This window comes from Limulus polyphemus, unplaced genomic scaffold (assembly GCF_000517525.1).
Source record: "Limulus polyphemus unplaced genomic scaffold, Limulus_polyphemus-2.1.2 Scaffold1881, whole genome shotgun sequence".
Lineage (NCBI taxonomy): Eukaryota > Metazoa > Arthropoda > Merostomata > Xiphosura > Limulidae > Limulus > Limulus polyphemus.
This window is the reverse complement of record NW_013667491.1, coordinates 131,865-159,153: the sequence shown is the minus strand read 5'-3', so window position 1 is coordinate 159,153 and position 27,289 is coordinate 131,865. Positions and strand designations below refer to the sequence as shown.

Below are 27,289 nucleotides of genomic sequence, written 5' to 3'. Positions count from 1 at the left end.
AATTCCACCCTCTTCACCTCGAATTAAGTTCGAGGTGAAGAGCATACCTGTTATGGATGTAGTGCAGTTCCCCAACTAGGGTGCCAATCTTCTATTGACGCACCCATGATCTATGCAGACACTTTCTCTATGAATAATGCCCTCACCAGCGGTATGTGTGTTTTGGAAGTTAACATTTTCCTAAATTGAAAATGTATTTCAAATAATACTTACCTTCTTTCACACTTTCCCTCCCTTCCTCCCCACTAACAGCTGGTGTTAGAGAATGGGGTTGAGTCAGTCTTGAAAAGTGATAACTTTATCAGAATGAAGTGCCTATATACAGTACCAGGATTGAGGGCACATTGACATAAGTGGGGAGTGTCACGAGACAAATATTGCCAACAGCAATTAAGTGGGGTATAGAAGACTGGAAAAAGCGAGAAAAAATCAGACCAGTGCTTAGATGGGCAAAGAAAAAAAACCTGGTAATTGAGTAATAGCTGTAAGTGTAAAAGGAAGTAAGTATTATTGGAAACACATTTTCAATTTAAGAAAATGTTAACCTTTAAAGGAAACTTTGTAGTTAATGATCACGCTAGAATCCATTAAAGTGGCAGCTAAATGACAAAATGCACTATCTAGAAGTTACGAGAATATTAGATCCTGTTGTAATTGAAACATCAAATCCTTCTAAGAATAGTCTAGCTCAAAGGACTAAAAGAATTTATCAGACAACTAGTTACACAAAATGGAAGAAAAAAACCACAAGAAAATAGGTGTTTCAAATTCAACTTGAAAGAATATATTGTGAGAAGCTGTAGATTAAAGCTTGTATGTAGTAAGAATTCCTCCCAGAGGATATTTGGAAGAGAAAGCTGCTATAATTTTGGGAAGTATGGCTATTATCACCGAGAACATATGGAATCAACAGCTGTTATTAAGCCTAGGAAACAATACCCTTAGAATGTGCCTTTAAGCCCAACTACATCAAATGAACAACAGAAAGCTAACCAAACATCAAAAAGACAGGAACTAGCTGAATTTATGAGGCAAAGTTCAGCTGCAAATACTTCATCTACCCTAAGTGAGAAAAGAAGTTCAATAATTGAATAAAATCATCTTTGAGTCCATGTGTTTGTTTATGGAAAAACATTGCAGTATGTTGATTGACACAGTTCCATAGATACAACTTTTTGATCCAATTTGTTAATGAAAGGCTGGAAATTGCCTCCACAAATTGGAAATGAAGAGGGAGTGATGTGAAAAACAAGTGAACATAAAGTCTGGCAGGAGGAAAGCTATAACTTACCCTTACTGTTGGAAATTTCTATATATTCCTTGTGATGTGTGGGTAATTGATTGGAACTGACTTCATATGGAAACTTGTATGTGCTGTTGAGCTAGCCTCAGGTAGTTTCGCAATCATGGAATTCCTGTGCACTTCTTGGCAGTTATGACGCAGCAGGTTGAACTTCTACTGGAAACAAGAATGGTGGTCACTGCACCGCTAAGAAGTGAAACATTCAGAACAAAAGTTATTAGCAATAATTCTTCATCTAGTGACTGAGGCATAGTGTAACCAAATACTCCAGCATGTCCTGAGGAATTGGTGGTTGAAAGACTATATATGTACAAGAAAGTATATTTTTACATTACTTATTACAGTCAGCATGGCTGAAAATATGACATACATATTACAGCAGTGTTCAAGCTTTTAAAACGGTTAGGAAGAAATAATTTAATTTGCTTTCTTTATGTAGACTGGATTTTAAACTATTTTCACTAGATAATATAATTAAATCTACCAACAATGTTGCAACATTATAATTGTTGTGGGTTATGATCAAATATCACTGTGAACACCAAAAAAAGACTATTGCTAAAAAAGTAGGTGCAATACAAGACTAAATCTTAAGGTTTATATCCATCTATAGCCTAAAATTGATTGATCTTTTCTTTATACATTTACATGCTTTCAAAACGTAGAAATTACCTAGCCATTTAGGGATACCATATGTCAAAAATGTAAAATTATCTTATAATTCAATATTGATTTGAACTATAATATAAAAAATAATACACATAGTAAGAACTTCAATATGGACAGTTGTAAAAATAAACATTCCATCTCAATTATCTTGAGTTTATAAGGATTAAAACTTAACACAGATAACTATAAAAGCTAAGATTATTTGTTAGAAGTACATTAGTATGGTACCAAAGATAAAATATATGAAATAACAGTCCAATAATTTAAAACTGTTGGACCTACATATAAAAATGTAGTAGATGTATGTAACTATATTAGCTCAATACCTCCTTTAGCCTAAAGGCATCAAAATATTGGTTTTGCATATTTGTGATACATATATGTATTAGATGATAAATGACTGTGAATGAAATATACTTTTTCCAACATTCATATTTGCTAAAACTATTAAAGCTATTTTGTGTTATGACATTTTTTATGCCTCATATGTTATGAACTATTTCTGAGATACAATGAGTTGGAGATGAAATGCAATCCACATTATATCTTACATGTCACTTTTGATACTTTTATCTTTCTTTGGTTTTGTATGTTTTTGTTGTAATATCTAACTTATTCATTAGAAAGGATTCCAGTGTACCACAAACACTTAGTATGTTAATTCTATTGGAAGTTGTATGTCAAAATGAAAACTTTTTTTTTCTCATATATCATGTTAGCTACTAATATTGTAATCATAATCTTTGAAATTTTAGTGCTTGCTGTACCTGATGAGGTCACTGTCATATCCTACAAAAATAGGAACTACAGGGTGATATGGGATTATCCTGAAAAAAGTAAATCTCCTGTTAGTGGTTTTACTGTTTTTTGGTGCCAAAGTCTTCACCCTCACCTATGTGAGCATCCAATTCAGTGGCGTTCTGTTCCTGTCAGTAAGAGATATGAATTCATTCAACTATCTGGTGATATCAACTACCAGTTTGCTGTTTCAGCAGTTTCAACAGCAAATAGCTCAGGCATGAAATGGGCATCATGTATTATGTCATATGAAGAAGGTAAGATCTAATATCTCATCTTTTTTGTTAAAGGTGAAAATATTTCTTCTACTCTACTAGTGAGTATATGAAGTTTAAGTTAGCTAAAACACAGCACATAAACATTTCTTAAAGAAATTGTTGAACAAGATGTTTTCAACACATTTGATAGTTTACTGTAAAGGATGTGTGTCAAAAAAATTAATATAACATTTGAGAAAATATATTAACCTTTTTAAAGAATTTTATTTAATTTTACATATTACTGATGTTGAAAAAGTGTCCTATATAAATTCACATTGATACACTGGGGGATCTGTGAAGGAGCCTTTGAACTCTGCAATGAATACTAGTATTTTTCATGCTAGTAACTCTAAAAGGGTATAGAAAAATTAATTTGTAACCTGTTTTATTTTAGATTTCTGTTGCCTTAATTTAGCAGTTTCTTTTATTTAATGTTTCATTAGTCATGATTACGTTTTATCGATTAGTATATATTTGTTTGTTTCTTCCAGTTTTGTCTCTATTAGGATTTGAAGGTTTTTGTCATTATTAGTTGGAAAGTGGCATGTATCAATAGAATATGATATTAGAATGCTACAACAATATCAGTTTGCTGGTATAATATATAAGTGTAATATAGCTTATTTCATTCTTAGCAAACATGGTATTGAATAAAACTTGATCAAACTGATTTATTTGATAGGTGAAATTAATAGGTGTTGGATATACAAAACTGTTCAATTTAATTATTATTATTTAGTGATTTGATATTTAATGATTATTTAGTTTTCATAACAAGAGGGTTAAAAGTTAATTATTTTAAAAGCAATAGTTATGGGAAGTTTTAATACATAACTTGGTATAAGTCATACACTGTGCATGCAGTTTAACTGTTGTACTAGGCTTTTGCAATATTGTTGATGTCATCTTACTCGAAGCTTCAAAGTTTTTCTCCTTATGTGTCATATAGTTGTTACTAAAGGGCTAGATATTTCTAAATTTTTTGTGTCTCGTTATTAATACAAGCAGATACAGAAAGCAAGTACGTTAGTGAAGTAAATATGAAGTACAACAAAGTGTGTTTTTGTAAGTTTAGCTATAAGAGCATTTTGTGGCGATTTATAAAGTGAAATTATTGCATATTGTATTGTAACAATGAGAACTATGTGGCCTTTTGATGAAAAGAGACAATTAAATAAAAACTCTGGATGCAATTGTGGTAACAAACAGTTTAACAACAGTGAAATTATCACCGATTGTATTGTAAAAACAGAGCAGAGAAGAAGAATTTGTCTTGTCAACTGTGTTGTAAAGTAACTGAACCAGCCTGTGTGGATTTTGACAAAAAGAGATGATTATCTAAAGCTCTGGATACAACTGTGGTGATTAACTGTGTAATGAACATTTGTATATACATTTGACTTGTTTTGAATATATTATTTTAAAACAAGTGGATTGTGTGCTGTCCGTTTATTGTTAAGATTTATTGCCAACAAGTTACAGACACCTACTGTAAAGAATTGCAACCCTATAAAACCTGACAGTAAGAAATATCTTGAAGTATTTATTAGTCATACTATATAATTGATGTTCCTTTTTATTATTCAGTTTTAAATTTCTTATTTGTACTCAACAAGATCACTCTTGAAATCTCACTTTGATATAAGTATGTTCACTTTGAAAATGTATCAAAAAGTCAAAACCTAAACCATGAAAGCATACAGAAAATATTGTACAAGTTGAGTGGAACTATATGAATTTACCTTTAGTCAGCTTTGTGAGCATTTTCTACAAAAGAACATTGATGCTTTTGATGTTATTATTAAAGTTTACCTTTACTGAATTATAAGTTTTTACGCTATAGAAGAAATGTAATTTTAATGAACTATATGCTCTAGTTATTGCAATGATAATTTTCCTGACTTATCAGTTTTATAAAATACAATAGTATCACTGCTTCTAATTAAGTATGTTTTTGAACTTGAAATTTGTGATTTTGTCTTGTGTTGAATATTTGTATAATATATATGTTTCAACTTTTATGGTCCATTTATATTTATAAGAAGTTGTTTCTTTCACTATTTGCAAATATTCCTGGAATTATGATTCATTATGGGCATTTCTAAGGTTTCTGTTGAAACAGTGTCTTGATAATTACTTTGATGTTGAAGTAAGAAATTAATTTAACCACAGCATTGGCCAAGGTCCAGAATATTCGTCTCGCTCCAGGTATTAGGCACCTAAAGGTTGAATGGGAGCTACCATGCAGTGCCCAAAAAAACGTAGTTTTAAGGTACAAAATAGAATACTGCGCAGTGGAAAATAGTCACCAGAGATGTCATGGTGGTGAGTAATGTTTTCTGTAATTTCTTAGAGTGGTTGATTCTAAACAGAAACAGATTAGTTTTTCAAAAGGTCCACTTTAAAAATCTAAACAAGCTAAAAAAATGCTGAATTTTAAAAAGTTCTAATAATAAGATAAATGAAAAACATTAAATAGTTTTAGGGGTTTAGAACAAGCCATAAACTATTAAAGTATGGTTGATACTTCAGGTAATAAAATCTTTGTGATGTTAGTACACTTATCAGCCTAATATGATTCCACTACAGTGTTCAATATGTAAGTTTAGAAATTGAAAAAATGTATACAGGGACACTATCATTTATCAATGTTATGGTTAGTAGCCTATACATTGACCTACGTCTAATTATCAATTAGTAACTAATTATCAACTAGCATTATTCTATGTTTCAGTTGTTAAATTTCTGTGACCTTCAAGGAAGTCCTCATAAGGGCTATATCTGTGGTGGTAGTGGTCGAGATTCAAATCATATGTCTTCTTGTTTAAAGTCTTGTGTGTTAACCATTTACCTGAGGTCTACACACACCCAGAAGAATGGCTGATCATACAGGTGTACAGGATTATTGCATTACAGTAAGTTACATTGAAGAGTAAAATATTTTAAAAAGTTACTAATCAATAATTAGACTTAGTTGATCATATAGGCCACTAACCATGATAAGGATTAATAATCAATCACCACAACTTTGAAGTAAATTATCACATTTGTTGGTAAGTATTTAATGGGTATTTTGAACATTCTTTGGTGAAGTTTACCTAAAAATCTTACTTGAGGCTAAGCAAAAGCTAATATTGGATGCTATTTCATTAAATTCTTTATTTTATTTGCATATGATCTATTTCATCAAGAGTATACACATTTAGTGTGGTATGCTCTTAAAGTTAAAGTTGGTACTGTAATTTTCAAACAGTGTGGAAAAATTTTCTGTTGTTATTGCTGATTTAATGCATTATAAAAATTATAATAATGTTACACTTTCATCCGCTACTAACTTGGTTCAATTCTTAATAATTGTTTCCTAATGGCATAATTTCTGTACTTATAATATTGGTACTAGATCTACCTGTAACTCTGTATTTACCAGTTGAGTTGTTATCTGCCTGTGTGCAACACATGAGCTATTCTTGAGGTTTTTGGGTGCTATCAATCATATAAGGTACAATAAAATGTTTTGTAATTGCTGAAAAAGTCTAAACTGCTACTTCTGATAAATAATTATACATTTTGAATTAACAAATTAATGGTCTATCAAAAATCTATATTTGTCTTAATCCTAATATTTATTTTGAGACATAAATGTATAAGAAACTATAGAATTTGTGATATATTGCATGTTCCAAATATTTTTTTAGAACAACTCAAGGCTTTTATTTTAAGTCTTATAACACATTAAACAGTAAGCAATAGTGTTTGATGAGTTAAATACACCTTGAAACTTATTGTCAAAATATTCAAAAACTATTCATCAAATGAACAAAAGCTCTCTTAGAATGAAATATAATGTAGAAATCTCAAGGATAAACCTACCACCCACAATAACCTGATCTCTTCAAAAAAATGAGAGGTTCAGGGACTTAGTATGTGAAAAGGTGAGTGCAATGACTTGTCACAGGTGGAGTGAAAGACACATGACTTCTTGAGAAGGTGAAGAAAACTATTTCTTGGAGGAAAAAATAGAAGAACAGCCAATCATACAGGAGGAAAGGACTATTGCATCATGATATGTTATGTTAAAAAGTAAAATAAGTTGTATTTAAAGATCATGTAAAGATGACTCAAATGATCAACAAAAGTAACAGAAAAATCGTAAAATATGGACAGAATTTCAACAGCAAGTATTGACTCCTCCATAGTAAAAACAAATCTGTTCTCTGTGAGCACACCAAGGAATATTTATGAAAGTGTCAAAACTGCATTTATATTTTTTCTGCACCTGACTAATCCAAAAATGGGCATCTAAATGCAGTTTCTGTTCCATGTAACAGTCACAAAGCAGCCTTGTAGTGGCTAACTTGTTTGTAAGTCAATTGTAAGAGCAACTTTAAACTTGGATTAGTCCATGAAAAGGGCCAAAATAATGAAGAAAAAATAAGATTTAAGGAGTTTAGTGTGGTAACAAAATACAAAGGTGATTTCAGTAGTAGGCTAAACTGTTATTATTGTAATACTAACAGTATAAAAAATACAGTGGATGACTAAAGTATTGGCTGGAACAGAGTATTTCGATATAATGGGAATAACTAAAACCTGTCTAAATTTAGATAATTTTGATGAATGAAATTTCTTTGAAATACAGGTTTATAGACTATTTAATATAGATAGAGTACTAAAAATGGGGAAGGAGTGGCTTTATATGTAATGTGTGAGTTACAACCTGTTCAAATTGACAATATCAAAGCTAATAGCAATGAGATTGAATTTATGTTAGTAGTTATAAGGGGAGAAGGCTCTTACTTGGAAATTGTTACAGACCACCATATGAAACTGGTGAAATTAACGAGAATTTGCTACAATAATGGAAAATGTGTAGGAGTATAGAGGATCAAGATTTTTGATCAAATGGGAAATTTGGAAATAAAAAAGTATATGAAAAAAAGGTTGACTAACAATGTAAAACTTAATAGTAAGGATTTCTTTAAATACATTACGGTAAGCAAAATGTTTGGATTGGAGTAGGACTTTTGAGGGATGATACATGAAGGCTAATATCTGATGATTGGTTTATTAAATTCTGTTTTTTCTTCAGGTTTTACTAATGAAGATTTAAGCAATGTTCCTCATCCTGAACGGTTACTTGATAGAATCAAGATTCAACAAGATGATCACATTAATTCTGAGCTTTTTACAAAAGAGTTGGAAAGTTTAAAGAGTGATAAGGCTCCTTGGTCAAATAATGTTTACCCAAGGGATTTGAAAGAGGTTAAAGATTAAATATGTGAGTCACTTGCTACTATTTTTATCTTGAGTTCTTGAACAATGGGCAAGTGCCAGAAGATTGGAAGTTGGCTAATGTTACTCCTCTTATCAAGAGAAGTGATAAAAATTGTCCCAATAATTGTAGGTCTATTATTCTTACATCAGTGGTAAGAAAATGTTTTGAAAGTCTAATAAAACATGTTTGCAAAATATTTTAACAAACTTGGAGTTTTGTTGGATAGTCAGCTGATTTCTCTATGATAAAATCTTGCCTTACTAATCTTGTTACATATTTTGAAGAGGTTACAGCTATACATAGATGAAGGTAAAGGTATGGATTTCATATATCTGGGTCTTCAGATAGCATTTGATAAGGTGCTACATAATAGTTAAATAACAGGCTTGTTAAAACATTAACTCTGTAGGTGTAGAGAACAGATTGGCCCATTGGATAGAAAACTGGCTAGATAGAAGAAAGCAAAGGGTTATTATAAATGAAGCTCAATCAAACTGGATTAATGTTACAAACAGGATATCTCAGGGATCAGTGTTAGGACCTTTGGTCTTTTTGATTTATATCAATGAATAGATGAAGAAATGGTCAATAAATTATTTAAATTTACTGATGAAATTAACGTTTTAGGAATTATGGGCCATGAGGAAAATGCTACTGCTTTATAAAAGGATTTAGATTATTTGATGAGTTGGACAAATAAATGTCAGATGACTTTTAAATATAATAAGTGAAAAGAAATGCATTTGGGATAGCACAGTTTGAATTATGAATCTAATTGTTATGGGAATACCCTTAAGAGTCTTATGGAAGAAATAGATCTTGGTACTGTGGTTGATCAGTCTCTTAAGCCATCCAATTAATGTGTTGTTGCTAATGGCAGGGCAAATAGGATTTTATGTTGTGTTGGATATACAAAACTGTTCAGTTTAAGAGTTGTTATTTACCTTACTTAGTGATGTAATGTTTAATGATTATTTAGTTTCATAATAAGAGTGTTAAAATTTATTTATCTTAAAAGTGATAGTTATGGCAAGTTTTGTTACATAACTCTGAACGAGTTGTATGTTGTGCATGTAGTTTAAATGTTGTACTAGGCTGTTGTAATATTGCGGATGTCGTTTTACTCGAAGCTTCTAAGCTTTTCTGGTTATGTGTAATACTGTTGTTACTAGAAGACTAAATATTTTTAGATTTTTCTGTCGCATGTTATAAATACCTGCAGATACAGATAGGAAGTTAGGAAAAGTTAAGTTAGTGAAAGTGAAGTTAGACCTAGTGATTGTCAGTTTAGCCATAAAGGACAATTTCTAAAAGAAAGTAACACACCTTGTATTTTGATAACAGAGGACAAAAGAAATAATTCATCTTGTCAATTGGGTTCTAAAGTAACTGAACTAACCTGTGTGGAGTTTTGACAAAAAAGACAATTATTTAAAGCTATGGATACAACTGTAATAACCTGTAGTGTAATAAACATTTGTACATATGTTTGACTTGTTTTGAATATGTTATTTTGAAACAAGTGGATTGTGTGCTGTCTGTTTATTGTTTAAATTTATTGCCAACAAGTCACAGACACCTACTGTAAAGAATTGCAGGCCTATAAAACCTGAAATTGGTGACCCAGTAAGGATTATACAATGGTAAACGACAGTAAAAGATGACATGAATGACTGTGGAAGTAGGCCTGACAATTAAGATGCAATATACAAGTCTAAAGAGGTGGTAATGTCATTGTATGGGTCATTCGTTAGGCCAAATTTGGAGTACTGTATTCAGTCTTGGGCTTCTTATCCTAGAAAGGATCTTGAATTGTTGGAAAGGGTTCAGAAGAGGGATACTAAGATGATATCTGGAATGGAAAGGTTGTCATACAAGAATAGATTAAGATCAAGATCTCTGAACTTGTTTTCTCTTAAAAAAGAAGAGTTAGAATTGATCTGATTGAGGTGTTTAAGGTTGTAAAGGTAATTGATGTTGTTGATGCTTCATCTTTTTTCTGTGTTATGGTGAGAATGGTAAGACTAGAAGACAAATATAAATTTTGGCAAGGTACGAGTCATCTTCAGCTAAGACGACAGCTTTATTTATATAACAAGATTGTTGGTTTTTGTAATGAGTTGTCTTCAAGTGTGGTAGATAAAGTTAATTTAAAGGAGTTTAAACTATGCTTGATAAATATTTGAATGAAAAGGGCTGGTGCTTTTTTTTAGTGGATAGAATGGTCTAAATAGACCAGAAGTTCCCTTGTTGTTCTTTAACATTATGTCATGTCATACAAAATATAAATGTGGATACTACACAACTATTCCATGAAACAGTAGATAAGTTCCTTGACTGGACTGGTTACAGAAAGTAACACCTCAGACTGAATTTTGTATGTGATCTCAACCAGATTTTGAAAGCCCCAAACTAGAAATTGGATACTTTTTAAAATTTTTGTAGAAATCATGAAATATACATTATAGGAAAATAATACTAGGGATGTCCAAAAAGTTTGTGGTTCAACCTAAGAAAAACTAGGATGTATGATTTTTTCTAATAAATATTTAGTTTGAACATTTCTATGAGTAAACAACATGTAACATATAACTTAATGAACTTATTTTGTGTTGCAAATGTTTGAAGGAAAGAAGTGAGCAGTGTTAAACATCATGGAAAAGATCGAACTTCATGCCATGATCAAATATTTGTTAAAAAGAAAATGACACTGCACAAAATCCACCAGGACATTGAAACAACATTAAGTGAAAAAAAGTGGTGTGCTGAGTTTATGTGTGGTAGACAATCGTATTTAGATGATCTGAGGTAAGGTTGACCCTCAACATCAATCATAACAGAAATTGTAGATAAAGTTCGTGATTTGGTTTTATATGATAGAAGCATTACCATTATGATTTAACAGAGTAAGTGGGAGTTCATGAAAGTACCGTAGCAAGAATTTTGAGTGACAATCTGGGCATGAGTAAAGTTAATGCCAGATGGGTTCCACAAATGCTGTCACCTGAGCAAAAATTAATCTGAGTTGTTGAAAAACAACAACTACTCCAAAAAATTCAATAGATTCATAATTAAGAAAGAAACGTGAGTTCACCACTTTGACCCAGAGACAAAAATACAAGTTTGCAACTGAAACACCCAAGTTCACCCACTCCAAAGAAGTTCAAGGGTATTTTACTAGTTCAATATTTGGAAAGGGGTCAAACCATTATAGGAGATTACTATGCATCCTTAATCAACACTTTTTATCAATAAATCAAAGAAAAGAGAAAAGGATTGCCCAAAAAAGGTGTGGTCTTCCATCAGGACAATGCCCTAGATCATAAATCACATGCTGTTTTGAATGCTATCCATGATGCTGGCTTCGAATTACATAATCACCTCAATTACTCACTGGATTAAGCATCAAGTGACTTTTTTCTCTTCCCTAACCTTAAAATTTTTCTGAAAAGTCAAAGTTTCAGAGTGATATTGAACTCGTACATACTTTCCAGTCATGGATTGAGAACCAAGAAGAAGAGCATAAAAGCCTTAAAGCACCAGTGGCACAAGATTCAGACACCAATCATATATGTAATATTTGCATAATAGAAAACATAAAACACTTTTAAAAATTTCTTTTACTGTAAATAAGCTTTATGTTTGCAAGATTTGTACCACTGATGGAACTTTTGAACCAAGTGAACAGTTGTTTCAACTTTTAAGCCATTGTACTCTAATTGTTTCTATATATAGAAAACAAGTGGGTTGTATTAAACAAGTGACCACATTGCAATGTGGATTTATGTGTTAAATGTCTGTTATATGCTGTAAATGCTTATTGGTAGTGTGTGTGATGTAATGTTTCTTTCTTACAGATGTGTAAATTGGCCACCTGAATAATTTGTTTCCAATACCTGCATCTTTTTGAAATATGTGGCATATTGTGTGGTTACATTGAATATCAAATCATGTATATATATGAAATAGGTATTTTGTTTTTATATAACCATTTGATAAAACGTTTTGAATTCTACATTATAAAGAGTTATACAAACCAATTATAACCTTTTGTTTTGTTTTTTAAAAAGGCCTTAAAAGCAGGACAGTTGAACAAAATGCTACAGAAGTAAAAATTAATTACTTGAAACCTTTCACTTTGTACCGGGTCACTTTGCAAGTGTTTAGTGAAGCAGGAATTGGTGAACTGAGTGATCCAAAGTTTGAAAGAACAAAATCAGAAGGTATGCAACATTTGTTTTCAATTAAACATATTAACCTCCATTTTATCCGAAAGATAATCAAATTGAAACTTCAGATTATTTTGACCAAAAAATATCAACTTACAGAAAATGATCTTATTAAATATTTCTTATCTTTAAAAAACACCTATCTTACAAGCCCAAAATTTTGTTTCAAGCTTTTTTTTATTCTTAAATCTTAATAGTATAGAGTAAAACATTATTCACTTCTCTTTAAATCAAACAAAGAGTTAATCTAATCCTCTGTCAACAAAAGCTAAGGAAAACTGCTAGTTTTTCTTTTTTACTTTGATGGGGTGAGGTATACTAAAAGCTTTGTCATTTACATTGAAAGCCTAGAAAATACTTGTACCATTATATGGTGGGCCACAATTTAGCAATATTAGTTTTTAAACTATGAAAAGTTTCTTTATAATTCAAGACACTTAAAATATTTTCAAAACATTTCAAACAACAAAAGTGGTTAAAAAAGTACAATCATCCATATTTATAAACTTTATCCATATACATTAACAAAAAAACTAATTTGAACCACTTTAATTGCACAACATTGTTTAATAGAGATTGATTTTACCTTCTTTTTGTGTTTCAGAGAGTTTTATAAATGTTAATAAGAAATGATGCTTGCAAGTCATTTTGACTTTAAAACACTATTTTACATTTTACTATCTATCAGTATTAACTTTCAGTTTGGATTGCTCATTAATATTCTTAGCTTTTAAGTATGTAAGTTTGAAAGATCACTTTCTTTAAAACAGCTCCATCTGCTCCTTGGGATGTCAAGGTCTTACATATTAACTCTTCTGCCATGCATTTAACATGGAAGGCTCCTTTTGTGCCTAATGGAGTTATATCTCATTACATAGTACACTACAATAATAACTCTCAAGAAGTCTTTGTCAAAGAAGGTAACAAATTGCCCTCAGTGGTTCTGTGGAAGGAGTTAGAGAGTTTTACCAACTACTCTATCACAGTAAAAGCATGTAGCGACACACAGTGCTCCCCCCCCCATCACAGACAGTGTATGGGATGACAGAAATAAATGGTGAGAAAATCTCCAGATATGTTTGTGTTTATTGAGAAACATTAGTAAAAAGAACAGGCACTTTACATCATAATTATAAGTTAGTTTTGATGCAATAAAGTGAGTACTGGGGTATAGATTTACCTATTTAGTGATTAACCCTTTGTTTTAACCATAAAGGCATACTTGATGCACCCACTATTTCTGTCCCTAGGGACCATATTAGTGTACTTTGATAAAGGTCTTTTAAACATAACTTACCATAATTAATTTGGAAAACAAGGCCACTGTTTTGTCCATCTAGCCCTCCTTCCAAAAACTAAACTAAATGTATATATATATTAACTCAAAGCCAACCCCTATCTTTCAAATGTTGATTAAGCTTTCCCTTATACTCCCTTAAATTTACTGCAATCCATTCCAAAGACTAACCACACTGTTAGAAAAACAAAACTGTCTTAGCTGAAGATAACTCCTACCCTACCAAAATTTACAGTTATGTTCCCTAGTCCTAACATTCTCCCTATTATGTATGAAAAAAAGATGATGCACTGACAATATCAACTCCCTTGACAATTTCAAACACCTCAATTACATCCCCTCTAACTCTTCTTATTTTGAGAAAAAACAATTTTAGAGATCTAAATCTCCTCATATGACAATCTTTTCATAAAAGATATCATCCTCATATCCCTCCTCTGAACCATTTGTAACAATGCAATGTCCTTCCTTATATAAGGAGACCTATATACTTAACAGAATACTCCAACTGAGGCCAAGCTATTGACTTATACAATAAAGTTATAACTTTAGCCATTTATTCAATATTTCTGTAGATACAACCTAAAATCATATTTGCCTTATCACTAACAACAGCACACTACTTGTATGGCTTAAGAGTATGATCAATCAGAACACAAGGATCATTTTCTTCAATAAGAACACTAAGGTTTCTTTGCACTGAATCCAATTATATATTATTTTTAGATTCATGTTTTGATAAAATATATAATAAATAAATCAAATATAAAATTTTGATATCAAACCTTCCTAGTTACCGGGAATACAAAATGATTGATCACAAAAGTATTACAATTAACTCTAAACTTCATAAAAGTGTTTATTTACCACATTTTATCTTATGCCTGACTTATGGTAAGACATTTTGCCAGTTGTTGATTAAATAAATATCATAAATAAAGCAAGTTCTATTCTTTAATTAATTAATGTAATTATAAAATAAAATGTTATCTTTGGTCCACTTCTTCCAGACATTATTATTAAATTAATACTGTAAAATAAGTATGAGAAAATTAATTTTCTTCAGTCACTTTGTGTGAGGTTATCCTATTTTATCATGTGGCAGATTTGGGTGTTAACACAAAATAGAATTTAAAGAAATGATTATACCAGTGACTTTAAGCTTCACTTATATCTTGGTTCAATGGTTACATTAGAATTATACTATATTATTTGCATATAAAAATCTAATTAAGATTTTAAAATTATAATAGTAGAAAATGCTTCTTCACTAATGAAAGAACAACAGTCTTATAAATGAACTTAGTTTAATAGATTCTTTTTTCTACTCAAGCCCCAAGTATGATGAAGGAACCTCACATTGAAGTGATCAATCCCACTACTGTTCATGTCAGATGGTTACCACCAAATCATCCAAATGGTCCAATTAAATTCTACCTGCTGAACATAAATTGGCAAAGTGAAGGAAACAGATCCTACTCAGAATTTTTCAACATATCAGGTTCAATGACAAGTATAGTTATTCCATTAAATTGTCCAGTAGAAATGGATAGCTTCACCAATTTTTCTTTTGCTATTCAAGCAGTCAACATTAGAAACAACACACATCTTCCTGGTCCAACTAGTCCCTCAACATATACAAAGATATGCTTCTCTGAAGGTAAGGTTTCCTTTTTTGTTTGTAAACAATACATATAAGTAAGTTTTAAAATTTTTGAATTTTGCAATAGTGTATTCTGATTGATCCAGTTTACTTATGATGTCATTCAAAATGGTATGATTTTCCTAATCCACTCTGGATCAAAAAGACTGTCTTGATGATTCATTGGTTCTTCTAAATAGTGAGCAGATTAATTCAAGAAAATAATTAATATGTAGTTAAAATATATATATATAAATAATATATTGTTAAAAACTCCTTACCCTAACTTTTGATGTTTTAAAATTTATAAAACAGCTAAAATGGGATAGAAAAATATATCATCTAAAAAACAGTTTTTCACCACTGTTAACATGGCATCATCAGGTAATTCATGTGTTGGACATGAATAAAACTTGTGAAAAACTACACTTCACCAACTTAATACATCTCACACTTTAACATTCGTTGTCACACACTTTGCTAATATTGATAGTGTGTCAACCATTATTATGTCTTTTGTATTCACAACAGGTCTCAAGTGTCCTGGTACGGGGCAAAAGGGCTCATTGGTATTGAATATAGTATACATAGTGTGGTTGACCTAACTAACTCAGAAGTTGTTATTAATAATTATAAATAATAAATTCAAGCCTAAAATTAAAGCATAAGCTAGAGATGGCTTCGTAAGCTTCTTCTGGTTTGATTTCTTCATACAAAGATTGCATGTATTGGAGCAAGAGATAAGCTAGTTAAATGAATTGAGATAGGTTGTATGTTAGAAAACAGAAAGTTGTTATAAATAGGTTCAAATCACACTGGATTAAATCTTTCAAGTGATGTAGTTGCTGGTTAGACCTTATTTAAAATATTTTGTTCCGTTTTTTATCATCTTAAATTTTTGTTCGAGAGAATTCAGAAAAGAGCTACCAGGAAGATTTCAGGCTTGAATGGGTTATTGTGTGAGAACAGGTTTAAATCTCTTGATTTGTTTTTGCTTAAGTGGAGAAAAGCTCAGAGGATATGATTGATGTTTTTAAGATTGTTAGAGGTTTAGTATCCATAAATTAAAACAATATTTAAAAACTTTTGCAAGCAATGAGCCTAGAAGACACATCACAGGGTTATCATATAGGAAACTCTGACATGACTCCAGTTACAGCATTATTGTTAATTTTATAGTAATTGGCCTATGGAATAGTTTGCTCAGAAATCTGGTAGAAGCTGCAACAAGTATTAAGTGAAGAATGAATAAGTATTTTGGGGTTGGAGATTCAAGAAATGGAGTTTCTTTTGTAGTTTAGAGTAGAGTGTTCATAGAAAATGGAATTACTTTTATATCTATAGATAGGTCACAACTCCACCTACTGTCTCTTGGAAATTAAATGAAATTTAATGTAGAAATGGAGTAATATAGATTTCAAGTAGGTTGTAGTCTCACAAAAAGTATGAAGTTCATCTTTTGGCTATACAATGCAACTGAGTACTTTCCCACAATACAAACAACACATATCTGTGTGCAGGGGGGTCTTGTCGTACATGGATCCCATTTCTTCAAAGAATGAAAACCAGCCTGCTGTTCTAAAGCTCTTAATTTCATAAAGTGTACAACACTCACAGCATCTTGTAGCACATTTCTTGTTTCAAGCTGCAAGTTCTTTGAAACTCGTGCTTCCCTCTGTATGATGCAATGTGTAAATGTTACATCTGGAGCAAGAACACTTACTTTGGTTCTGAACCTTTTCTTTTCTCCTATAAATGCAGCTGCCTCATCAGTGCATGCCACAACACAATCCAAGAAGGATTGCTTGTGATGACAACTCACCAACAGGAAAGAATATGGCTTCCCCTGTACTCTCTCATCTAGTGTTTGGCAAAACAGAAGCTTTACAAACACTTCGTCTTTGTAACAGTATCATACATATACCAAACACTGAGCTAAACCTGTAGTTTCATCAAGTTGAAAGTTTTGGACTGAATGCATGTTATCAGTTGTTTATCTATGTCAATATATATATACACCTTGTATCAGTGTCATGTGATAAAGGATAGATATATTATGTGATTTCATGCTTTTCTTAACCAAATAAAATGCTTCTAAGAAAGCTTTCAAGGCTTTTGATGGAAGTAACCACTTTTCACGCAAGCTACTTTACCCTTTCAATTGTTTTGCTTGTGGCTTGAAGAACTTGATGGTTTTATCCACATGCTAAGAGTGTTTGATTTCCAACTGCCTTGTAAGTGTAGTTGGCTTCATGCTATCATTAGCTCAAATCTGTGAACAAATAACACATTGTACTTGTTTCTTTTTACTAACAGCTACAAGTGAACCCAAATTCTTCCTGGTACTTGTGCACTTTAGTTTTTGGTTTGGTGTTCAATTTTTTGACAGAAGCAGTAGAAACAGAAATCGAGGAAGTGCTCATCAATTTGTGGTTCTTTATTATCATAATCAAATTATTTCTTCTGTTTGTGTACTTCCGAGCTGGTCCCCTGCTGAGACAATGGTAAGTCTTCAGATTTACAATGCCAGAATCAGGGGTTCAATTCCTCTTGGTAGACACAGCAGATAGCTTGATGTGGCTTTGCTATAAGACAACACAAACACACTTCTGAGCTGTCACTTGAAAAAACATGAAATTATTTTTGCAACACATACTTATCAGTGTTTCTAGTAAATGTACACTAATGTCCAAAACCTGTAACTAAGAAGTTTACAAATTTGTAAAAAAAAATATATGAACAGTCCAATCAACAGTCACATCACTTTTTGCTTGGAAGGTAGCCATGACTGCAGGCTAAATTTCCTTATCATTGGTTTGTAAGCATTAAAATAGGATAATTAGGGCTTCTTGTTTACCATATCTAATGCATCTCTGTGCCCTGATTAAGAGAGGGGTATTACTGACTGCATTTTTGAATGCTTCTAATAAAAGTAAATATTTGAACATTGCACTTGTGATGTGTAATCAGTGTAAATAACTATTTTATCTTTAATTAATCAAATTTCTTCATTAGCTAGTGGCAAAAATAACATAACATTAAAAAGAAAACAAAGGATCTTTGGTTCATTTAGGCAATCCTATCCACTAAGTTCAATTAAACATTAAAGAACTCATAGCCAGCCTTTACCATTTAAATATGTGTAAATCTTTCCTTTAAATCCCATAAATTAACTGTCTCTACCACATCTGAAAGCAGCCTGTTCCACAAGCCAACCACCCTGTTAGAAAAAAAAAAACTTCTCTTAGTTGAAGATGACTCCTACCCTACCAAAATTTATATTTCTGTTCCCTAGTCTTACATCTCTCGCCATTAAATACAAAAAAAAGATAGGCATCAACCTTATCAATTCCTTTAACAACCTTAAACACCTGAATCACTTCTCCTCTAATTGTTCTTTTATCAAGAGAAAACAAGTTCAGGGATATTAACCTATTCTCATATAACAACCTTTCCATCTTTAGTATTATCCCAGTAGCCCTTCTCTGAACCCTTTCTGACAATTTAATCCTATTTGCCCTGTCACTAACAATAGCACATTGCTTGGATGGCTAAAGAAACTGATCAACCAGAACACTAATATCTTTGTCTGCTATAACATTTGTTGAGTTAGAAAAAGAAATGGCAGACAATGTTTGTAAAGTAGTAGCATCCTCCTCACAGCCTGCAACATCCAAAACCTTGGTGTCATTTGATGTAAATATATAAGAGCAAAGGTAATCCTAACACTGAGCTCTGAGGTACCTCACTTGTGGCATTAATTAAGTTTGACAGAACTCCATTTATAACAACCCTCTCATTTCTTCCATCTAGTTAGTTTTCTTTCCATTGAGCTAACCTATCCCTCACACCTACAGAGATAACTTTTTACAAGCATCTTGTCAAATGCTTTCTTAAAATCAAGATACACAAAATAATACCCCTATTCTCATCTATATAAGCAGTAACCTCTTCAAAAAATGTCAAAATATTAATAAGGCAAGATTTTCTCTTTGTGGAAACATGCTAACTACAAATACGATGGAGATTAAATTAGGTAAGTGGAAGGAATGAAATATTAATTAAACAAGTTCAAAGATGACTGATCAGTGTCACCTGTCAACTTGATTTTACTTTATGAAATAAGGCAAAGCAATCAGAGGTTTGAAGGGTAACTACCCTTTTCGTAATTTAGAAGTTTCATATTATTGCCAGTAAACAGGGTGGTGCAGTATTTTGGTACAGCCACTACCCAGAAAAAGAATGTCAGATTTCCTATGCCTGGAGTGAAAAGACTTGCACAAATGTGCAAAACTTTTGAATACAAAACTATTTGTGTATATAAGAGGTTAATTCCACAATGAAAAGTAAGAAGAAAGTGGGTGAAATACACAATGTTTTGGCCGTGTAGCCTCTCTTTCTTTTTACTTCTCAACATGGAATTAATCTGTACTTGTTCCTTTTTACTCCCATATGTTAATGCAGCTCTTAATTGTAACCTATTTGTATGTATATTATGCATGTCATTTTCCCACACTAATTGTTGTTACTATATTACTTAATAGTAGTAATATTTGCACAGTAGTTTGTATTTCTACTTTATTTTAAATATATACTTTCAGAAATAATTTACATACACGTATAGTATAGTTGTGCGCCCCATCCCAACTCTCTGTGCCTTTATGAGGTCACATCCTACAGTTTGCACACCACGTGTTAGATATATACGTTTGTTCATTTTAAGTTTAATATGAGAGTATTATTTAGTTTATATTGTGTGAGCATTAAAGTAAGTTATTCTTAGAAGTGATAGTTATGGCAAATTTGTTAATGGCACTGTTTACAAATCATTTGTTGGATAGTTCAATTGTTATGAATTGATGTCTTGTTACTCAAACCTTCTGAATTTTTCTCATTGCCCTAAGTGAGTATTGTTACATCATAATGTCTCATAGTTTATAGAAAGTTATAGACCTTTATCAAGGCAATATATATATATATATATATATATAGGCATCCAAGTTAAAGTAAGTAAGTTAAGTTAGTGAAAGTAAAAGTGAAAAAATATGAAGCTAGACTGCATGATTGTGAGTTTTGCCATAAAGGGTGTTTAGTGGCAATCTAAGGTGAGTTTCACAGTTTGTATTGTAATAACAGAGATAGAGGAGAATAACTTGTCTTCTTGTCAAAGGGTGTTCTAACGTAATTGAACCTGCCTATGTGGACATTGACGAAAAGGAGACAATTACTTAAAGCTTTAGATACAACTGTGGTAACCAATAGTATAAAAAATGTTTTTGTACATATGTTTGACTTCTGTTGAATATATTACTTTAAAACAAGTTGCTGGTGTGTTATCCATTTATTCTTGAAATTTATCACCAACAAGTTACAGACACCTATTGTAAAGAATCTGGCTCTATAAAAACTTGACACCATGGTTGTAATTAATTATGTTGTGTAACTTATTCATTTTGGTCAACAGTGGTCAGTTGTAATAATTAGTTTTTGTTTCTAACTGCATCATCTCATTCTTTGATGAGTCATCTCAGGGCAGGACTCAAAGCTGAAAACACACGAATACTGAAGTATTTTATGCCAGGCAAACAACATAATTTATTTTACTAGTAATTACAATAAACTCTGAATATACGATAATAACCTAAATGCTTCCAATATCAGGATATATATGTAGTACTTATGAACATTACATTGTGCACCCATATGCCACCTATGCTCCAATCAAAAAAATATGTGTTAATGAGTGTGACATACTAATCAACCCAAACATTCGACAATAAATTAAGGGGGAAATGGTAAGTGCAGCATTACATACACCTGGCTAAATACATAAAACCAAGCATAAATTTTAATATAAATAGCTTCCAGATAAGTGAAAACACCAACTATAAACCACAAAAATAAAAGCTCTAATGTTACCACTATTATGTCAACAGTCTATGACTTGATTTAAAAAACGTCAAGCTTAATCCAAATCTTAGTGACATATCATTTACAGTTCAGGCCTTGCAATTTTGAACTGATTGTTTAGAGGCTTATGAGTAAAAAGAAATTTTAAAATCCTGAATTATCCACTGTTTAAAGTTTCCAAGACTAATTTGGTAACTTAAATTTTCCAACTTTTTTCTCTCAGTACTAAACTATTTCTTCAAGCTTGTTTCGAGAGCTTTCTTTAGCAAATTTAGAAATATCTTTAATCTGTATATTTTTTTCATACTTAATTATTTCTTACCTTTGACAGGTCTACAGGTTGAAATTATTACTGGCATAGCTTTCGGTGGGACCATAGGCTTGCTGCTTTTGGTGGTGGTTCTTTATTTTCTGGTTTGTTGGTAAGTCTATGATAATTAATGAATTATTAGTTAAGATAATGTCATTTTACTTGTTAAAGTAAATTTATCAATCATTGTAGTTTAGATCAAATATAAATTTTTTTCAAAGTATACACATTAAAAGTATTAAAAGGTTACTAATTATTTGTATTTGCTCCCACTACAACCATTGGAACCTTATTCATCTCAAATATTCTGCCGATAGATTTATAATGTCTTGTTATTATTGCATTATGCACCTACATAGGAAATAGCCTTTAACTATAGTAAATGCAAAGTAATGTATTGGAATTATCATAATTTGGATCACACATTTGATATAGATGGGAACCAACTCAGTAGCATGACTGAATAAAAGTATCTTATGCCGTTGAAGCAGTGCTTGTTTGCTAGTAATCAAACTAATATAATTTTAGGGTGTATTTATAGACATATTGATCATAAGTTAAAAAGTAATTATCTCTGTATAAAAATCACCAGCTAGGCCTCACATATATGGTTTTCAGCTTTTGGTCTCCTTATCTAAGAAAGGTTATTGAATTACTGTAAAGGGTTCAAGTGAGGGCTACTAGGATGATCCTAAGGGTGGGTTATTTTATCGGGATAGATTAACTCTTTAAACCAGTAATTTTTTGTGTGTTCTGCTGGGATTATATTCATGATTTCCTAATAATCATCACCATACTATATAAAACTCCAATTTTTTTAATTTTATGGAAAATAACATGGTTTGGATTAGTTTACAACCAAAGAGACATAAAAGTTATCGGATGCTGTCATTGTCTGATGGGTAAATCGGGATTTTCAGCCAGACATTGGCGGTGTTCACTTGAGTTTAAGGAGTTAAGGTCTTTCAACTTGTTTTTTTTTAAGAAAAGAAGGGTAAGGGATGATCTTATTGAAATTTACAAAATTATTAATTGGAACTGTGAGAGACTTCAAATGGTATTGCAATAAAATCTTGAAGACACTAGGGCATAAGTCTTTTTTACATAATTCAAATTTAACAGGTAGGATTTACCTTTGTTTTTTATTTTCGGTTCACAATGAAGGTACACAACTGATGACTCAGTACAATCTGGTTAATATAGGTTGTAGTTATTTGGTGTATTAAGTATTTCTAGTCACTTTGTTTCAGTGTGTAGTCATCATTGATGTGTATGCTATGTTTTGATACTAATCCAAATAGTTTAATTACTTTTGATCAAAAGTTCTTAATAATTCTCAGTTTTTAAAGAAACATAAGAGGACCACTGTGTGTATGTGTCAAATATTTTGCAAAAAAATAATTTTTTTCAATAAAACGTATGAATTTGTTACTGCAAGGATGAAAAAGAAAATCAATCTAATGAAAAAGACCATGGTCCAGCTTCCAAGTGGACTAGATCATGCTCTAAACACAGTAAGTGTGCAGTTTCTTTGTCAAATAATAAAATTAAAAAGATTGCATTACAATAGCTCATATTCTGCCTTAACTTAAAAAATGTATGCTTCAATATTTCAATCACTTTGATTATGCTGGATTTTTAGTCAACATCAATTTTACCATGTGTATGAAAGATGGTTTCATGGTATATATTAGTAAGTTTAAGTCTCAGACAATCGAGATTTTCCTAAAGTAGAAAAATAAATGATAAAATTCTCACTCTTGTACCAAAATCCTTCAGATATTTTTTGTGGTCATGGTCTTATAAAGATAGTACTGATACTTAGATTTCTTTTGAAAAAAAAATACAAGTAATTAAAATAAAAAACTGATTACTTTATAGTGTTAGATAATTATTTTTACTAATGTTAAGATGGGGTTCTGCAGTACATAATGATTGTTTACAGCATTACACTAATATTATTGAAAAAAGCTTTCAAGCAAGGAAGAACTCTCATGACATTAGATAAGATAGATAATCATGCTAATCAACCAAGTCAGAATCAAGAGGGCATGTGCACATGTAAGCTTTGTGTACACATTTTGTGGTTTATATATAGACTTAAGTGAACAAGAAAGTTGTTTTGTTATTGAGCAACACCTTTTTCTTTAGCTTAGAAATGAAGTTTACATTGTAATGGACTAAACAAAATGCTGCTACAACCAGTGTTAAACAAAAACAATATGTTAGAATATAACAGAAATCCAAAATATAATTGTCAAGCAACTAAAATACAAATTTTACCACTTATTAGAAAAAAAAACAATTATTAAACCTGTGCCTAGCCAGGACAAGGTACAAAAGTTGATAAAATATACAACGTAAATCTCAGTGTGATTAATTCCAAATCATACTTACCTCAACTCACACTTATAGCTATTACTTGTGTGCCAGGGTTTCTTCCTTTGCCCATTGATTCTGATTTATTCTTGCTTGCTCCAGTCTTTTATACCTCAGTCAGTTGCCCTTGGTGATATTTATCTCATGACACTCTCCACCTACATCAATGCACCCTTTATTATAGCACCTCATTCTCTCTTTTTCTTGACAAAGCGTCACTAATGAGTTTCCCAATATTATGATTGAGTGAAGATAATTTGAACGTTATCCATGTTATCTCGTTGAATCAGGATTAGTCATTCAGTTTAGATCTTCACCCAACCTGTACTGTTTTCCACCTCCTGCAGATTCTCGGGATTTAGAACTTAGTTCTAGAACTATCAGAGTTTGATTGGTCTGGAGGTAGTGAGAGAGTTGTGCTAGTTTTTCTGAGGTTTTAATTCCCGTCAGTTGTTGAGTCTCAGAAGACAGGAGATTGGTATCCAGTCATTGATCTTTCTTGTCTATATCTATGCCTAGATTCTTCAATTTTTACAAGTTACTCATTCCTTAATCTGAGTTGACATTTTTTTACTGGGATTTTGGATGTCCAAGTTCATTGTAGTCAGCTGCTATCTGCACATTGCCATAGTAGTGCCATCCTATCACTATTGGCATTTTTTGTGCAAAAGGTTAAAGAACTGCAGTTCCAGGTTTTTACCTTTGAACTCACATCAGGTTCACATGGGTTCTGCCGTATCTTATGAGTTTTTTATCTACACCTACACCAATTGCACTTTGCATACACCATTCCATAGACGACTGGTTACTGCTGGCAACATGTTGTCAGTTGTCAGAATATCACATCCTGATTCTGTTTTCAGAAACAAACAAGGCGAGCCTCATTCTTAGGGCTGAGACATTTATTGTTGCTCTAATTCAATATGTTATAAGTGGGTATTTTTTATTTTTCATCTCGTCTCTCAGTTGGGCTCAGCTGACTCCCATCCGGCTCAACACTATGGAATAGGAAGCCTAACTCTTACTGACCTATCCTTCTCCCACTGCATGAATGTTTTTTTTTCTCTTCTGGGAATGTGAGCATCACTCGAATCCCTCTTGCTTTTGGTACGAGAGCACAAGAGATCCTTTTAGTGGTCTTTATGCAACCAAGGGATCATAAACATCAATTCACTGGATTCCCCAGTTTCCTTAGGCAGGATCATTCTTTGATCTTGAGGGGTTGTTAAGTAGGAACACTACTAAGATATGGGTTCCTCTTCCACCACCTAGTCCATAGTTCCATCTCTTTCCAGATGCCTTACTTCAGGGATGGGGTGCATATACCAACAGTCAGGAATTCCAGGATCTATGCAAGGACAAAAAGGCTTCCCTACACAATGTTTTAGTCCTTCTTGCTCTTCAAAAGGCAATGCCTCATGGTCTGGGCTTATTAAGGGGAAATTGTCAGGCTGCACTCTGTGATGGTTTCTTGTATTTCTCATCTAGGTGGCACTTGGTCCAGAGCTCCTTGTTTTCAAATCTTGGACCTCCTTTCTCATGACCATTCCTATCATATCACCCTACTAGCTTGCCATGTTCCACAGGTGATGCCTTTGGTAGCAGGTCAATTGTCTCAATCCAAACAGATTCTCCCAACAGGATAGATGCTGCATTGCAAGGTTCTATTGGTTTGGATCTCATTTTGCAACTCAGATTGGTGGATTGGTCTGTCATTGGATCATTTAACTACTGGCAATTTGGTCTCCAGTACCTCACCTTCAGGCTTTGGCAATGGATGCATTCCATCAGGACAAGATAACAATTCTAGACCTTCCCTCCAATTCATATGCAACCCACGGTACTGAATGTGATTTGTTCCAACCTATCGTCAGGTCCTGTTGGTAGCACCAGATTGGCAGCTAAACCCTGGTTTCTGTGGTATCTTCTGGAGTGTTCACCTCTTCCACTTAATCTTATGCCATATCTTTGGAAGCAGCCATGATCTGACACAGTACACCCAGCTATCCAGAAGCTCAAGCTTAAAGGTTATTTTATCTCTTGTATGGCATCCAGGTTTAATTTATAAAGTTGCCATGTATCTGTCTCAGTCTTTGTTTAGTCCTAAGATGAACTTTTCTCAGCAGAAATGACAAGCATATCAGCAATGGTGTATTGAGAGGAAGTTCAACCCACTTTGATCAGAAGTTCCAAGAATAACTCGTTTTTTGACTTGGCTCTTTTGCAGGTATTTTTGCATCTTCCACAATCACCCTGTTTAAGGTGGCCTTATCGACTACCATTCGAGTCCCCAGTACTCTCCAGATTCCCCAAGTCAGATTGGTTCATTGGTCCCAAATGATCATTCCAGTTACCTAACAGGTATATTAAGGTTACATTACATGCTTTTTCTCAAAACCTGTTTGTGACCTGATTCTTATATACCATGTATCCTCTTTACCTGAAGGTTTATTTTTCGTTGCTGCTGATCTACAGACAATCGCTGGTTGGAATGGTTTGTGCTGTTGTTTGTCCACACACCACTTCTTCTTACCCAGGACATTTTCAGACAGGGAAGGGAATAAATCCCTTACACCATTTCATCTGATCACTATTTCTCACTTCTATGTCCAATCAGATTTCAATTATGGTCATGTTCATTGAGGGTCTTGAAGGTTTTGTTGTCCACACTACTGCCATTAGAGATGCTAGACAATGACTTTTAATCTGGGCTCTCTTTGAAGGTGAGGAATCTTTTGTGAGTCTTGTCTAATCAGATTCTTCATGTTCTATATTCTTAGCAGTCCAGTTGAATTGCCCACTGGAGGACATTGTGTGGACTGGTATATGGATTTCTGTCAATACTATTATCTCACATTATATGCATGACCTGGCAGTATCTTCATCTGAGAGTTTTTGCCTACCCCCTGTAGCTATCTTAACCACTTCCACTAGATTATACAGAGAGGTGAGTATTTTCACTGCTACCTTTCAGGGTCTCGTTTTCACAGGATCCCACTCTGTGGCAAGTGTAAGATGTTTTGGAAGTTTACATTTTCTTAAATCAAAAATGTATTTGCAATAATACTTACCTTCTCTCCCACCCTTCCTCCCCACTAAGAACCAGTGTTAGTCTCGAGAAAGTGAGAACATTATTTGAATGAGGTGCTTATATACCGTACCAGGATAGAGGACACATTGACATAGGAGAAGAGTGTCACGAGATAAATATCGCCAA

General features: G+C 32.5%; 1 long non-coding RNA gene across 1 annotated transcript; it reads left to right on the top strand.

Moving 5' to 3' along the window:
* Positions 1-234: 234 nt before the first annotated feature.
* LOC111087211 lies at positions 235-27,289 on the top strand. The gene is made up of 3 exons (XR_002611929.1): positions 235-289; positions 4,170-4,175; positions 27,200-27,289. It is a non-coding gene; the product is annotated as an uncharacterized LOC111087211 (long non-coding RNA).